This window comes from Hemicordylus capensis, chromosome 5 (genome assembly GCF_027244095.1).
Source record: "Hemicordylus capensis ecotype Gifberg chromosome 5, rHemCap1.1.pri, whole genome shotgun sequence".
Taxonomy (NCBI): Eukaryota; Metazoa; Chordata; class Lepidosauria; order Squamata; family Cordylidae; genus Hemicordylus; species Hemicordylus capensis.
The window spans coordinates 7,082,476-7,099,092 of NC_069661.1; positions in this window are offsets into that span (position 1 = coordinate 7,082,476).

The following is a 16,617-nucleotide window of genomic DNA, read 5'->3' on the forward strand; positions in this document are numbered from 1 at the left end:
CTTAATCCGGCCCTGTGTCTGTATATTCAGTAGCGATATAGCAATGGAGTTTGGACTAGACAAGTGTGCTGCATTAATAATGAACAGAAGAAAAATAAGAAAAACAGAAGGAACAGAACTGCCCAATGGAAGCAAGATCAAGAACCTGGAAGAGAAAGAACATTACAAATACTTGGGCATTCTCCAGGCTGATAACATTGCACACACTGAAGTTAAAAGAAAAATTGGAAGTGAATACATCAGGAGAGTTAGAAAAATCCTCACGTCCAAACTCAATGGCGGGAACACCATACAAGCCATAAACACCTGGGCTATACCTGTTATCAGATACACTGCAGGAATAATAGACTGGACCCAGGCAGAGCTAGAGACGCTGGATCGTAAGACCAGGAAAATAATGACCATCAATCATGCTCTGCACCCCCGCAGTGATGTTGATAGGCTCTACCTCCCTCGCAGCTCAGGTGGAAGAGGAATGCTGCAAGTCCATCAAACAGTAGAGGAGGAGAAAAGAGGCCTTGAAGAATATATCAAGGACAGTGAAGAAGATGCACTTTGTAAAGAAGCAGATGAAACAGTGGACCACCTAATCAGCTGTTGTAAAAAGATCGCACAGACTGACTACAAACAAAGGTATGACAAGGTAGCAGGGATGATAGACTGGAACATCTGCAAAAAATACAAGCTACCTGTAGCTAAAAATTGGTGGGACCATAAAACTGAAAAAGTTGAAGAAAATGAAGATGTAAAAATATTATGGGACTTCCGACTACAAACAGACAAACATCTGCCACACAATACACCAGATATAACTGTAGTTGAGAAGAAAGAAAAACAAGTGAAAATAATTGACATAGCAATACCAGGGGATAGCAGAATAGAAGAAAAAGAAATAGAAAAAAATCACCAAATACAAAGATCTACAAATTGAAATGGAAAGGCTGTGGCAGAAAAAGACCAAAATAATCCCAGTGGTAATTGGCGCCCTGGGTGCAGTTCCAAAAGACCTTGAAGAGCACCTCAACACCATAGGGGCCACAGAAATCACCACCAGCCAATTACAAAATGCAGCTTTACTGGGAACAGCCTATATTCTGCGCCGATATCTATGATAATAAAATTCAGGCATCCCAGGTCCTTGGGAAGGACTCAGTATCTGGAAAAAACAAACCAGTCAATAACACCTGTCTGACTGTGTAAACAAGAAATAATAATAATAATAATAGTTTTGAAGGTTGAAAGGAAACAGTGAGCATTTTACTTTTCATCCCCTTCCTGGATCTATATCTACAGCTCTCTTCCTTATAACACCCTGATTCCCACTGCACTCTTCCTCCAACTTCTGCACAAAGCGTCTCCAGTGGCACATGAGAGTAAACCCTGCGGGCCAGGGACATATTGAATAACTCAGATCAGATCCATCTTTATTATGGCCAATGACCAGAAAAGCACAGTAAACATTATGAAAAAAAATAACAAGATCAATTAAGACCATCAGATAAGATAATAACCACTGGCCAATAAGCTAAGATGCATTAACCAACTCTTGGCAAATGTTACAAACTATAAAACAAAAGTTTGCAACATCATTTAAAGCAATTAATAGCAGAGAACATCAGAGCTGCTCCAACCCCTATGTGCTCAGGAGAGAGACACACAGTTCAGAAGTTTGAACATGTTCTCGGTTCACAGCTCACAGTTCTTGTTTGAACATGGTGCACTGTGGGATAGGAGGATAATGCAGAATCATGGGAGGATCATCACCCCCACGATCCTGCCCCTCATTGGATGGTGTTCAAGTGGGAACCGGATGCCTGAACTGCGTGAATTTCCCCCATCTCTTGGATCCCGGCAAATGTCTCTAGAGGAATAAATGCCACTGTACCTAGAGAGGTGTTTTGGTTTTTGTTTGTTTTGTTTTAAATTGTGTTTGCACATTTCAGTTTGATTGAAAAGAGCACACACCTGCTGTTGTGGAGCACTCGGGCTTTTGCCTCTCTTCTCCCAATTAAAGAAAGGCCTAGCTTGGAGCACGACCATGAGGTCATTGGCTTCTGGCTCATTCTGAAAGGGGGTGCGCGGGGGAGTGCAAGTGAAACTGTTCATTATTAGAGGCCTGAACGGTGTTCTCAAGGCACAGGGGAAAGACCTGGAGTGACTGTCAGAGCGATTCTGTCTTGGAAGGCAAAGGCGTAACTAGGGAAAACGGTGCCCGGGGCAAGCACTGAAATGGCGCCCCCCGCCCTCCCAACATACTACATTATACTTAGGTTTTTCCTCACAAGCGCCCGCCGCCGCCGCCAAGCCAGGCCACTGACTGGCCGCCAGGCGCCAGCAAAGCAATGTGGGGGCTCGGGCGGCGCAGAAGGGACCACTCGTGAGGGAGGGGGCGCCGACACGCTCCCTTGACTGCTGCAGTGCTGCTGCACTGAGCAGGAAACATTTGTATTAACAAAAATTTTTAAAAGAATTTAAAAAAAATTTTTTGTCATGGCGGCGCCCCCCACGAGACCAGAAAAGATGGCGCCTGGGGCACGTGCCCCCCTGCCCCCCCTATAGTTACGCCTCTGCTTGGAAGGTGATTTCTGTGCAAGCTGTTCCTGTGCTTTGAGAGAGAGGCACAGTTTTTTTTATTCTAAAGCTTGCTTTATGTATATTCTTTTTGGTTCTGTATTTTGTACTTGCACACTGCGCGGGAGGAGGCAATGGTCAACCCCTCCTGTATTCTACCAAAGAAAGCCACAGGGCTCTGTGGGCGCCAGGAGTCAAGATCATCTTGACGGCACACTTTACCTTTACCTTACTGTCTTGGAAATGGCATTCCTCTACTTAAGCGTGTGCCTTGACCTTAGGTAAATGTGTGCTTCTGTTATTCTTTTGGAGTCTTGCAATAAAAGGGGTATTAGGGGAGAAAGTAGTCCTCCTTTTTGTACTCCCCCCCCTTTTTTGGAGAGGAGAGCTGGTCTTGTGGTAGCAAGCATGACTTGTCCCCTTATAGCTAAGCAGGGTCCACCCTGGTTGCATATGAATGGGAGACTAGAAGTGAGCATTGTAAGATATCCCCCTCAGCGGATGGAGCTACTCTGGGAAGAGCAGAAGGTTCCAAGACCAAGGCCTTAAAGCTACGAGAGGCCCGGGGCAGAATGTTCATTTGAGCGCCCTGCCCCACCATATTCTTCTCCATCCTCTGTCAATGTAATTTTTTTTTTCAGTTTGAATATAATCTTTTCCAAAAAAAACCTGTCCATTGATATCAGAATTCACAGTGTGTTGCATTATTATTGAAAGACAAGGATCTGAATATTTTCAGAACACCAATGAATATTTGAAGCTTCAACACAAACCTATCCAAAGTCAGTGCACACTTGGACATCCTCTGCATCTGTGCAAATACTAGAAAATACTAAAATTAGAAAACATTTTTTAAAAATACATGCATTGTTGGAAGCTCTACATCAACAGGAATTTGTCTGTTGCAGCATAATACCACCTATGAAATAAACTCCACAGATTAGCCAAAATAGAAAGTTGACAACGACAGGAGCCCAAGAGGTCAACAACAACAGCAAAAAGCCTAACTAGAACCAGCACAGAGACTGTTTATGGTTCTTGAGAGAGGGACTTGCTTGAACCTCACCTGTTCTCCTAGCGCCCAATGCAGTACAGGCAGAAGCAGTAGCTGGTCAATAAGATGTCAAGCTGGATCTTCCAGGAGGAGTAGCTCTGTTGTGGCACTTTAAGGTTGACTAGATTTGCTGAGTTGTGTGGGGTCTCCAGGATTAACAGATTGACTGTGATAGAAGCTTTCCTGAACTAGACTAGCCCACTTCATCTGGATTGGAGCCTGTCAGAAGTCATTGGAGCCAGAGTTCATTGCAGAATTATAAACCCCCAGACTCTCTAGCCTGGCTTTTTTTTACACCTCACTGCAGAAGCAGGGTGAAAGGGCTAGTTGTTTTTGTTGCTCAGTTGTGGGAATTGTTTTTGGAATTCTGCTTCCAAAGCATAGCCTAACTGATGATGTACCTGCTGTGACCAACCACAATTTATGTGTCTAAGGTATGTTAGTTAGTTCATGGCATCGTGGCACTATTACAGGCATCCCTCGCCAACCACAAGGGTTCCATTCCAGCAAAACCTCGTTCTTGGCAAATTTGCAGTTGGCGAGGCATGAAAGTCTATGGGAAAGAGGGATCTATCTATCTATCTATCTATCTATCTATCTATCTATCTATCTATCTATCTATCATATTTTTACACCGCCCAAAACTTATGTCTCTGGGCGGTTTACAACAGGATCAAAAAGTAAAACAAAAAGTAAAAGTAAAAGTTCCCCCTTTAGGGGAACTGCAGCCTCAAAAATACCTAAAAATAAAGGTGGGCGGGGGATACAAGGAAATTGCTAAAAATCACCCCAAATCCTGTAATATTGCCAAGAGTCACCAAGAAGAATGAACAGATCGGTCCTCTGGAATTTTTTTTTAAACCCCCCAAATCACTCAAAGGCATTTTAAATCAGTAAGGGACAGCAAGGTCATCAAGGCTCACAAGAGGAATGAGCACATCAAACCTCTGAACCACCCCCCCGCAAATAACTGAAAATCCCCCCATCACTAAAAAAAACCCCCTGCCAACTGCAGATACTCAGGTCGTGGTTGGCAAGAGCTGTTGCAATTTCCTATTTGCATATACTCAAAACCACAGTTGGTAAATCAACCAAGCTAGGAGAAGGCAATGACTTAATGGGCCGTGTGTTGATGAAATCTGCAGGTTTTACAGGACCACCTTTCTCCATTGAATTCAATGGCCCTGTAAATGGAGTGTGTAGGGAAACCCAACACAATGAAACAACTCTTGTTCCTATATTTTAACTGGTTAGTTTTACTGCCCTGAATGAAAAGGACCGATCTGATCACTTCAAAGTTAACTCTGAACCACAGATGGGGCCCCTTCCATGTGTGGGGTCCAGGGGCAATTGCCCTCCTTTGCCCCCCTCTAAAACAGGCCCCGGGTTTGCCGACAGACAGGAAGAGTATAACAAGCTTCCAGATTGAAGCAGACGTGGTTTCCGTATCATAGATCTCTTATTGCCTCTCCTGTCTGCTGGGTTTGACCCTCTGCCTGTCTTTGACTCCTGATTATCTGCTTGGCCCATTGGCTCTAGCTCAACTCCGGGTTCCTCTTCTGACCTGATGGTCCTGAGAATCTATCTAGCTTGACCCTGGGCCTGTTCCTGGCTCTCCCAGTCCTAGCTTTGTGCTTGTGCCTCCTAGCAACGTCTGCCCACGACCAGGGGCGGAGCTAGGTGAGGGGGGCCCATATCTGCTCCTGTCCCCAGTGGCCCTGCAGAGTGAAGGAGATGATGAAGAAAATGGGGAGGGGTGGAGCTTGGGGGCCCTCAGGAGCTGGGGGCCCCGGGTTCTTTGAACCCATCTGCTCAATTATAGCTACACCCATGCCCACGACTCAGCTACCTGACATACCAGGAGCCTGTCCTCCTTCTCTTGCTTGGCCAATGGAGCAAAGGTTCAAAGTGTCCAGCAAGTATGGCCAGCAAGACACACTAACAGAACTCTGGACAAGTCTTTTAAGAACTCATTATCTCAAGCTGCTCAACTGCAATACCAAGGCTGTTTATCCATGCTTGTTAGGAGACTCAGAGATCTCTGAACAAGCAGCTCATTGTAAATGCAAAGCAATGCCATTAAGTAACAGCTGGAAGGTGCAATGAGATCCCAAGATGACAGGCGCGCCAGAAGCACCAGTGAGTAATGATATTTTGAGTGTAAAATCAATGCAAATCCGCTCAGCTTCAAAACAGCCCTTAAGAGATTCGAGTCCGAGATACCCAGGAAATGCAGCATATGTCAATTCCATCAGGATGATCAAAGCAGAGCACCAACTTGCTCTTCCAAAACAGAAAACTTGCAAATAAAAGTTTAAATAAGGCCACAACTAATTTTATCTCCTCTTGTCTCTTGCACCCTTGGGTCTTCTACTCAGAAGACTTTAATTGAATTGTGCTCTTGAGAGAACAAGGGCAATGTATACCGAACAGAGACCAGAGCTAGCTGACTGCTAAAAATACAAATTGAATCCGAGTCCCTCGCTATGAAGCAGCTCACTTCCTCCTATGTCATTGTAACAATCTCATCAGCCAGCTGCTTGACATGTGCTAAACAAACAGGAGCCAGGCATACATTTGGAACCCTAATATGTAGCCCTTATTTCAACGTGCAACGTTATCATCCAACAGGCCAGAGTCTATGCTGGTCATAATTGCATGGAGCAAAATAGATGAGATGTTTTGTTTGGTTAAACCTATTGTTGAGGTGTGTACCATGCAACACGGAGTACCCAAGTCACACATGGTGTTTTTTCCCCCCTGCGCCCCATACAAACATTTTCAGACAACTGTTTGATATGCTAGTGTCAGAAAGTGTAAGAGAGAAAGCAGATCCTAATTGTGGGCATGATCTAGCAAGGTTCAGCACTCTCTGTAGGATAGTGTACCTGCGTTCAGGATGTCTATACACGTGTACATGTTCTTGTATGAATGACTGTACTCAGGGGCGTAGCAAGGTTGGAGTGGGCCCAGAGACAAGATTTTAAAATGGGACCCCCTCAATGAAGCTCAGCTCATGAAGTAAAGAAATCTTAAATGAGGCTGAATAGTGGTAACAAAAAGCATGCATATATATATATATATATATCCTATGTGCCACAATAGAACTTCATCCTAATATATATATATATATATATATATTTAAGGTTTTGTAAATTGTGGGCGATGCAAGTCATTTAATGGTACTAGAGAAAGACATGCTGTTCTGGTAGCTCTAGGACTTAACACTCACATCAATTTCAGAGGATGAATACAACTGAAGGAAGCCCGGGCGGGTGCGCGGCTGGGGGAGTCAGTCAAGGCAGTGGGCCCCCAGACAACTGTCTCCCCTTGCCCCATTATAGTTACGCCCCTGACTGTACTGCATTCATTTTAAAAGTGACCCTGAGTATAGGTCCCTCAGATGCATGCCACAGACTGCATACTGTTGTTCAACATAACGTGTGAATGACTGTATGGATCTTCTCTACCCGTGTAGACTGTATGCAGCATGTAAGAGTGTTGAACATGTGAATATGGCTTATGTCATTTATTGCAATGGAATACTGAAGCATACCATTAACACTGCCTCCTTCCAGATTAAACCATCACCATGGTTTTGCAGCATAGACTATGACCAACTAAAGAGGTTCATACAAACTCACCCTACTGACAGGTCAATTCATGCCCTGATCAGGAGTATCCACACAGAAAACATCCAGAGTTTATGCATAATGTATTAGATTATCATATGCAAGAAAGGTCGGTCTTTAGGACAAGGTTAATAAGCCATTAGCCTATTCTAAAAGCTGAAAGACAAAACAATAGGCCTCCAGCTGTTAGACTTCAGAGAGATTAATCTGGTTTCTGTTTGAGTCCAGTGGTTTAGCTGGCTTGAAAGGCTGCAGCAACTAACTTGTGTTAAAGCTACTTTCATCCAGTCAAGAGTCCAGTCAAGGTAATGGAATTGACAGTTTAAGTGTTTTGTGGACAGCAGGCCCTCCAGAAATTTGATTATGTATTTTGAAGTATTTGTTTGTGCGAAACAATCATACTTCCTGGTGACCTATGGATACCAATTTTTGCATACGAATATGATTAATATTTATACACCGCTTTTCAACAAAAGTTCCCAAAGTGGTTTACATAGATATAAATAAATAAACAAAATGGCTCCCTGTCCCCAAAGGGCTCACAATCTAAAAAAGACACATAAAATAGACACCAGCAACAGCCACTGGAGGGATGCTGTGCTGGGGATGGATAGGGCCAGTTGCTCTCCCCCTGCTCAAGAAAGAAAATCACCACTTTTAAAAGGTGCCTCTGCTCAGTAAGCAGGGGACATAAAAAATTGTGCCACTGAAATTAGCTGATTGCACTACTTTTTAGACTGGAATATGCTCGGTGAAGAAGAAAAAAAGGGAATTCTCAATACCATACTTCCTGAATACCTCCAGGTATCAAATTTTGCAAGAACAATCCTAGTGCTTAAATTAGCTGAATGCACTACTTTTTATACCAAACTACCCTGGGGGAAAGGTTTAAATAATTTTTTTGGAATAAATGATGAATATAATCAACATATATAACTATTATTGTTCTCAACAGATTTTTTAGATTCAATCATCAGATCTGTAATGCAAAAACAACACCATCCCCAAGAGAACCAGAAGAGCTTTCTCAGATTCAAATTTACCATATATGGTAATCATTCATCATTCAATTGAATTGATAATATTTGAAGATGAAATCCTACAAATGTCAAACTACATCCCCTTTGCAAGGGGGATGAGCACCACTGACTCAGTTGTGTCAGCTGTGAAAAAGGCAAATTCCATGCTAGGGATTATTAGGAAGGAGATTGAAAGTAAAAACGCTAATGTTATAATGCCCTTTTACAAATCTATGGTGCAGCCACATTTGGAGTACTGCATACAGTTCTGGTCACTGTATCTTAAGAAGGACATTGTAGAACTCAAAAAAGGTGCAGAAGATGGCAACCAAGATGATCAGGGGCCTGGAGCACCTTCCTTATGAGGCAAGGCTATAACACCTGGGGCTATTTAGTTTAGAAAAAAGACGACTCTGGGGAGAGATGATATAGATGTTTAAAATTATGCATGGAGTAGAGATAGTGGAGAAAGAGAAATTTTCCTTCCTCTCTGACAGTACTAGAACTAGGGGTCATCCCATGAAACTGAAGGCCAGGAAGTTTAGGACCAAAAAAGGAAGTACTTTTTCACAAAGCACATACAAATATGGATGTATGTGCTTTGTGAAATGGATGACTTTAAAGGGGATGACTTTAAAGGGGTTTGGATAACTTTATGGAGGAGAGGTCTATCAATGGCTACTTACTCTGAGAGCCATAGGCCACCTCCAGCTTCAGAGGCAGGATGCCTCTGAGTACCAGTTGCAGGGGAGCAACAGCAGGAGAGGGAGTATGCCCTCACCTCTTGCCTGTGGGCTTCCCAGAGGCATTTGGTGGGCCACTATGTGAAACAGGATGCTGGACTAGATGGGTGTTGGGCCTGATCCAGCAGGGCCATTCTTATGTTCCTATTGGCAGCCAGTGTAGTTCTTTTAAAATCGGTGTCATACGATCTCTTCAGGCAGCCCCGGAGACCAACCTGGCTGCTGCATTCTGTACCAACTGCAGTTGCCAAACTGCGTACAAAGGCAGCCCAATATAGAGCGCAACATCTTGAACCAATGTGGCAGATGGGCAAATAATAATAAAATACACCTTAAGGACCCCTTTCATGTAGTTTGTATTGCACTGCATAACACAAAAGTGGTTAGCAGGGAGCACACAGACATGGTGATCTTGTAAGCCTTTTTTCCCCTTTGCAAAGCAAGCCAAACATGAAATGGTAACCCAGATGTTCCGTCTCAACTTGGCAGAATGTTTAGGCTGACAGACTCCTTCCCTGAATGAACAGCTTTCAGGGAGCCCATCAGTTGATAGAGAAACCGCCTCTGCCATCTGCAAGAGGAGTGCCTCTGGCTTTCTGAAGCTCTGCCCTCCGTGAGAGAGATCTAGTGACATTTTGTGGCCCGGCTGGCCTCTGCTGTAAAGCTGCCTCTGTGATGTTCCCATTGGGGTGCCAGCTAGGCCAGCTAAAATGTCACCAGCATCCCAATTAACACGGTATTATGGTGTTAACCTGCCCCCATGTTTTAGGGAGCACCCAACCAGGGATATCGTGCCCTTTATGGATTGGGTCTCGGATGTCATGGCATCGTATGCCTTGGACCACAATGGGAAAGTGGCCAGTGTTCTGTCCTTGGCTCTTCAGCAAGACTTCCGACTGGGCCAGAAAGGCCAATGTATCCTCTTGCTTCTCTAACATCAGTTAATGCCAGATGCTTGAGGGCAGGGGTGGACAGACTTAAGCCTTCTGGGCGATACCTTTTCAAAAATGTCAGAGTTGCCAGTGTGAAACAGCAGGCTGGAGAGGCAGAGCTAGGCGGGAAATGGTGGCTTGTACAGTAAACAGAATAAGGAATGTCCACAGTGTGAATCAGGAGGCTGGACTAGATGGGCCTTAGGCCTGACCCAGCAGGGCTGTTCTTATGTTCTCATGTTTGCTGAGGGGGTGGAGAGAGGGGTGCATTTTGCCACGGACCTTGGAGATTTGAATCCCCCCCCATGGATTTCTCTCCATGGGGGGGGCCTCCAAATGTCCTGAGGGGGCCTCCCCAGAGCCCCACCGCTGCCCCACACCCGCCCTGTCACTGCCCGCAGGAGGGGGGTCAGGAGCAAGTTAAATATTTAAAAAAATACAAAAAAAACACCCCTTTTCCAGCTGCTGATGCAGGATGGTAGCAGAGACACCGTTGCGGTGCATACCGAGGCGGGGGAGGCGACAGCAGCAGGAGCTCCTTTCCTGGGCCTGCCTAAGAACATAAGAACAGCCCTGCTGGATCAGGCTCAAGGAGGCCCATCCAGTCCAGCGTCCTGTTTCACACAGTGGCCCACCAGATGCCTCTGGGAAGCCCACAGGCTGGAGTTGAGGGCGTGCCCTCTCTCCTGCCATTGCTCCCCTGCAACTGGTACTCAGAGGCATCCTGCCTCTGAAGCTGGAGGTGGCCTATAGCTCTCAGAGTAAGTAGCCATTGATAGACCTCTCCTCCATAAAGTTATCCAAACCCCTTTAAAGTCATCCAGGTGGTTGGCTGCCACCACATCTTGTGGCAGAGAATCCCACAAGTTGATTATGCTTTGTGTGAAAAAGTACTTCCCTTTGTTGGTCTTAAATTTCTTGGCAATCAATTTAATGGGATGATCCCTGGTTCTAGCGTCATGCAAGAGAGAGAGGAATTTCTCTTTATCCCCTTTCTCCACACTATGCATGGTTTTATAGACCTCTATCATGTCTCCTCGCAGTCGTCTGTTTTCTAAACTAAATAGCCCCAGCTGCTGTAGCCTAGCCTCATAAGAAAGGTGCTCTAGGCCCCTGATCATCTTGGTTGCCCTCTTCTGCACCTTTTCCAGTTCTGCAATGTCTTTCTTCCGATGTGGTGACCAGAACTTTACGCAGTACTCCAGGTGTGGCCGCACCATACTCATTTCATTCTTTATTTACGGTCTTTGACCAAAAGAGAAATGAAAATCTTTACATAGTTAAAAAGAAAAATATAAATAGAAAATCAGTTACACATAAATGGATAACGGCTTTGGAATAATTATACATAGAAAAAAAATAAAATAATGGCATTGGAAAGGCGTAAGTGTATATACATAATTTAAAGTTATCTCTAAGGAACTCAAAACTGTATTCTATTCTTTTGAAGTTCGTAATCTGGAGAACACATAACAAAATTTAGCTACAACATATGAAATAGTTGCATCTTTATCTGCTAATAAATATGCTACAACAAGATCCTCAGGTTGTCCCCTCATATCTTTTATCAGTGGACTGATTAATTGAAACCTCAAGTTTTGATATATTGAACACTTTAAAAGTATGTGGGCCATGGTTTCAATTGCCTTTCCACAGGGGCATTTCCGTTCTTCATATAATAGTTTCAAATTTTTCCCATAAAGCATTGCAGATGGGAAAGCATTGAATCTGGCCCTGGAGAAGGCCCATCTGAATTTACTCAAGGTGATTGTAAATAAATACGTTGCTGGGGCAAGATCCGTCTTAGCATATACTTGTTTATATAAAGATGGTAAACGAGCTGTCTCTTCCTGAATAGTCTGTCAACCAATCTGTGTCGTACTAAACTGCAGGCTGTATTCTCACTGCTCTCTAGTAATAGAGCAGGTGATAGGCTGCATTGGCAAAGTTTATCTATCATTTTGCGAGACCAAGATGCCTGAGGCTCAGCCGCAAGAAGCTTTAGAATTAGCCCTAATGGATGCAGATGAAGTTTAATCCAATAAAATATCTTTAGGAGCCAAGCCCTGGTTTCCTATTTAAGTATGCCCGCCTCCATGTGTATCACCAAATTGGAAACGCAGTTGGGTACACCAAATATAGTTCTTTAAAAACCGGTTTGAATTTTTTCCAAATCTTTAAAGCGGGTGTATGGTCCCAACTGTGTCCCGTTAAGGAGTTGGGGAATCACTTTAGCCTTATAAAGTTTAATGGCTGCGGGAATGTAATTCCCTCCCTGGGAACAAAAGAATTTCAGAATGGCTATAATACTATGTTTGGCTGTATCTACTACTGATCTAATATGGGCCATTTTGTAGCCGTTGAATTGAAACACTATCCCAAGGTATTTGATTTTCTTTCCTTGGTCTACTTTATGATCTTCAATTGACCAGTTAAAAGAGCGATGTTTAAGACTAAAGCGGATAATTTTTGTCTTAGAGTAGTTTATTACTAATTGTTCCTTCTTACAGTTGCTTGCCAGCACACCCAAAGCTCTTTTTAAACCTATTCTAGTTTGTGACAGGATTACAGTGTCATCAGCATACATGAATATAGGCAGAAGTTTGTCTGCCAGTTTAGGTGAATGTATATCTGAACCTTGCAACTGCTGGATAAAACCGTCCACATAGAAATTGAACAGGAAGGGAGCTAAAATGCAACCCTGTCTAACTCCCTTATTTGTGGGTATCTTCTTTGTAAGCTGACCTGCAGAGTTAAGCTGTATACAAAGGGTTGAGTTCTCATATAGTTTATAAATTAATAACAATAGTCTTATCAATTGAGGTTTAAATAACTTGGCCCAGAGAATTCCTCTAGATATAGAGTCAAAAGCCATTCGGAAGTCATTTGGATAGTTTTGTATACGGGCATTATAATATTTGCAGTTTTATTTTCAGTCCCCTTCCTAATGATCCCTAGCATGGAATTGGTCTTTTTCACAGCTGCTGCACATTGAGTCGACACTTTCAATGAGCTGTCCTCTATGACCCCAAGATGCCTCTCCTGGTCAGTCACCGACAGCTCAGATCCCATCAGTGTATATGTGAAGTTGGGGTTTTTCGTCCTAATGTGCATCACTTTACACTTGCCAATACTGAACCCCATTCGACTTTTTGTCATCCACTCAACAAATTTGATCCTTTTTGGAGCTCCTCACAATCTGTTTTGGATTTTACTACTCGAAATAGTTTGGTGTCATCTGCAAATTTGGCCACCTTGCTCCTTACCCCAACTTCTAGATCATTTATGAATACATTAAAAAGCTAAAAAGCACCAGTACCAAAACAGATCCCTGGAGAACCCCACTTCTTACTTCCCTCCATTGTTAAAACTCTCCATTTATACCTACCCTCTGTTTCTTGTCCTTCAACCAGTTAGCGATCCACACATGTACTTGTCCCCTTATCCCCTGATGGCCAAGTTTACTCAAGAGCTTTTGGTGAGGAACTTTGTCAAAAGCTTTTTTGGAAGTCCAGGTATACTATGTCAACCGATTCACCTTTATCCACACACCAGTTGACTCTCTCAAAGAACTCCAAAAGGTTAGTGAGGCAAGATTTACCTTTGCAGAAGCCATGCTGGTTTTCCCCCAGCAGGGCCTGTTATTCAATGTGCTTTACAGTTTTATCCTTGAAAATGCTTTCCATCAATTTGCCCCGAACAGACCAGGCCAGTTAAGCTAACTGGCCAAAAATCTCCTGGATCACCCCTGGATCCCTTTTTGAAAATCAATGTTACATTGGTTACTTTCCAGTCCTCTGGTACAGAACCTGATTGTAGGAATAAGTTATATATTTTTGCAAGGAGGTTGGCAATTTCACATTTGAGTTCTTTAAAGGACTCTTGGATGGATGCTGTGTGGCCTATTGGCTTGTTTTTAATTTTTCTAGTTTAGTATGTCATGTCTTGTTTCCTCTATCTGACTCAATTATTTAGCCTCTGTCCCTGAGAAGCCTGGTTCAGGAAAAGGTATATGCTCAGTATCCTCTACTGTGAAGACAGATGCAAACAACTCATTTAGCTTCTCTGCAACTTCCATGTCCTCCTTAATAATCCCTTTCACTCCCTCATTGTCCAGCCGTCCAACCACCACCCCGGCAGGTTTCCTGCTTCTGATGTATTTAAAGAATTTTTTGTTATTCCCCTTGATGCTTTTAGCTAAATGTTCCTCAAACTCTCTTTTCGTCTCCCTTATTGTCACCTTGCTGACAATAAGGTGAAAGGTTTCCAGGGAAAATACAAAATGCTAGTTATTACCTATAAAGCCCTAAACGGCTTGGGTCTGAGGTATTTTTAAAAGCGCCACCTTCTTCATCAACCCTTCCACCTGTTAAAGTAATCTAGGGAGGTCCGGTTGCAGTTGCCACTGGCTCAGTTGGTGGCAACTCGAAACCAGGTCTTTTCTAGAGTTGCCCTGGGACTCTGAAACACGCTTCCTAACAAAATTAAGTTTCCCCTTCTCTGAATGTTTTTAAGAAAGACCTGAAGTTTTGGTTTTCGTTTTTATTGTATTTTAAATTGTTTTAATTATGTTAATGTTTCAATGGGGATTTTTTAATGGGGTGGTATATAAATGTACTAAACAAACAAACAAGGAATAGACAACACCCCTTTGTAACCATGTATTAAAAGTTGGATATAAATCAAATTGACAGCACATGAGAAGGGGGCCTCACTAACTAGGCAAAGAGACACCTTTTAAATGTGGTGATTCTCTTTATATAGCAGAGGGAGAGTAACTAGCCCTATCCACTCCCAGCACAGTACCTCCACTGGCTGTTGCTTGTGTCTATCTTATGTTTCTTTTTAGATTGTGAGCCCTTTGGGGACAGGGAGCTGTCTTATTTATATACCGCTTTTCAACAAAAGTTTCCAAAGTGGTTTACATAGAGAAATAATTAAATATTTGTTGTAGTAGTAAGAGTTGCCGCATTAAAAGAAGTTAGAAGTAGGATCCATGAGTTCTATTTCTTTCTTTCTTTCTTTTTTGCATGCTCCTCAACATGGCAGTGAGACCCTCTAATAATTAAAGAAATATATGGAAAATCCTGTCTTCTCTCTCTTCCTCCTCTCAGTTTCTAAATTGGTACTAGAAAGGTTCTTAGCAGGAATGGTCCATTTTCAGTCTTGCAAGACCCACTTGCTTTTTAGAAACAAGAAAGCTTGTGCTCTACTGATGGACGTTAAATTTACAAAGCAAAGACCATTCTCAGTGCCTCTTAAGGCGAGAGTTCTTAACCTTGTGTCCCCAGAAAGGCCAAAGGCTAGGGATGGCCAAAATTAACCTAGCCAAAACTCCACACAAAAGGCACACCACTGTTTTCTCAGCCTTAGTCCTCTGTTTGTAAAATGGGGATGCGATTATTGGCTGACCTTGCTAAGATTTCTGATTGCACAAAGATACGGTAAATGAAGTGTTCTGAACACTGAAAGCACCATATACATGATCAGCAAGCAAAGCTTCTCTCTCTGCTTGCTCTCCTTCCTTCCCTCCCTCCCTCTTAAAAGGAGCCACAGAAACACTGGGTTTCTTCTAGAATGAGCACATTTATTCAGAGTATAATTTACAGCTTGGCCAAGGTCCCAAAATTCAGGATTCAGTCAAAATTTATTTACAAAGTTAATAGCCATTACTGATATTAGGATTAACGAGGGGAGGCGGTCTGTTTTAGAAATCATCAATCCATTCCAAGGGCTGGAGTGTGGACCAAAGTTGAGCAAATAAACGGGCACTGGTTGACTTAGTGATAAAAAAGCCACATCACAAGATCCAGTTGGTCCATTTAAATACAACACAAAACCAAGTTCGACTGCAGCGCAGAGAACGTCCCAGAGCCTTTTTGCTCACCTGTGCTTGCCTTGAACTTTTTAATCATTTTGAACTGGAGATCTCTGCCTGTTGCAGATTGCTGGACCCCTGCCCTTCCCCAGGTCCTCTAGTTTTGTAGCCAGAAGAAAACAGGTACTTCTGTTCTCCCCACTGTGCACAACCCTCCCAGCACAACCTTTAGGCTTGGCAAGTTAGCAGTGGCAAGTATTAGACTGACATGCCAAAGCCCTTAAAAATAACCCCAAAGCATATACAGAGGGATCCCACGGCAGCCATGCGTTCTTGGCTTCTTTGCACTGCAAGGCAAGAGAGGCAATAGAAAAACAAGGCTCTGCAGAGAGTTAGAAAAGGCTAACTTTACTTCACTGATCACTCCTTCTGTGAAAAAGTAGCTCCTGCTAGCTCCATTGAGAAGGGCTTTGGGGAACGACCCTTGCACACACGTCAGGCTAAAGACTTTGTTCATTCTATCATAAAACATCTTTGGAAGCAAGACACACCGCCAACCTTTTGACGGGGGTGGGGTGGGGGTTGGATTTGAGTTTCCACTGGGAATGAGATCTTGTAGGATCTGAGAGATGTGAGGAAGCTCGAAGGACCACTTACTCTTCTCCTCTTCCAATCATCTTCTCCTTTCACTACTGGAAGGTGCCAGGATCAGTTCCTGGCAGTATCTCCAGGCAGTGCTGGGAAAGCCTGAAACACTGCGGTCAGTGTAGACAATATTGGACTCAATGGGCCAGGGGGCTGACTTAGGATAAAGCAGTTTCCTATGTGCGTACCTATGCAGATCCGTC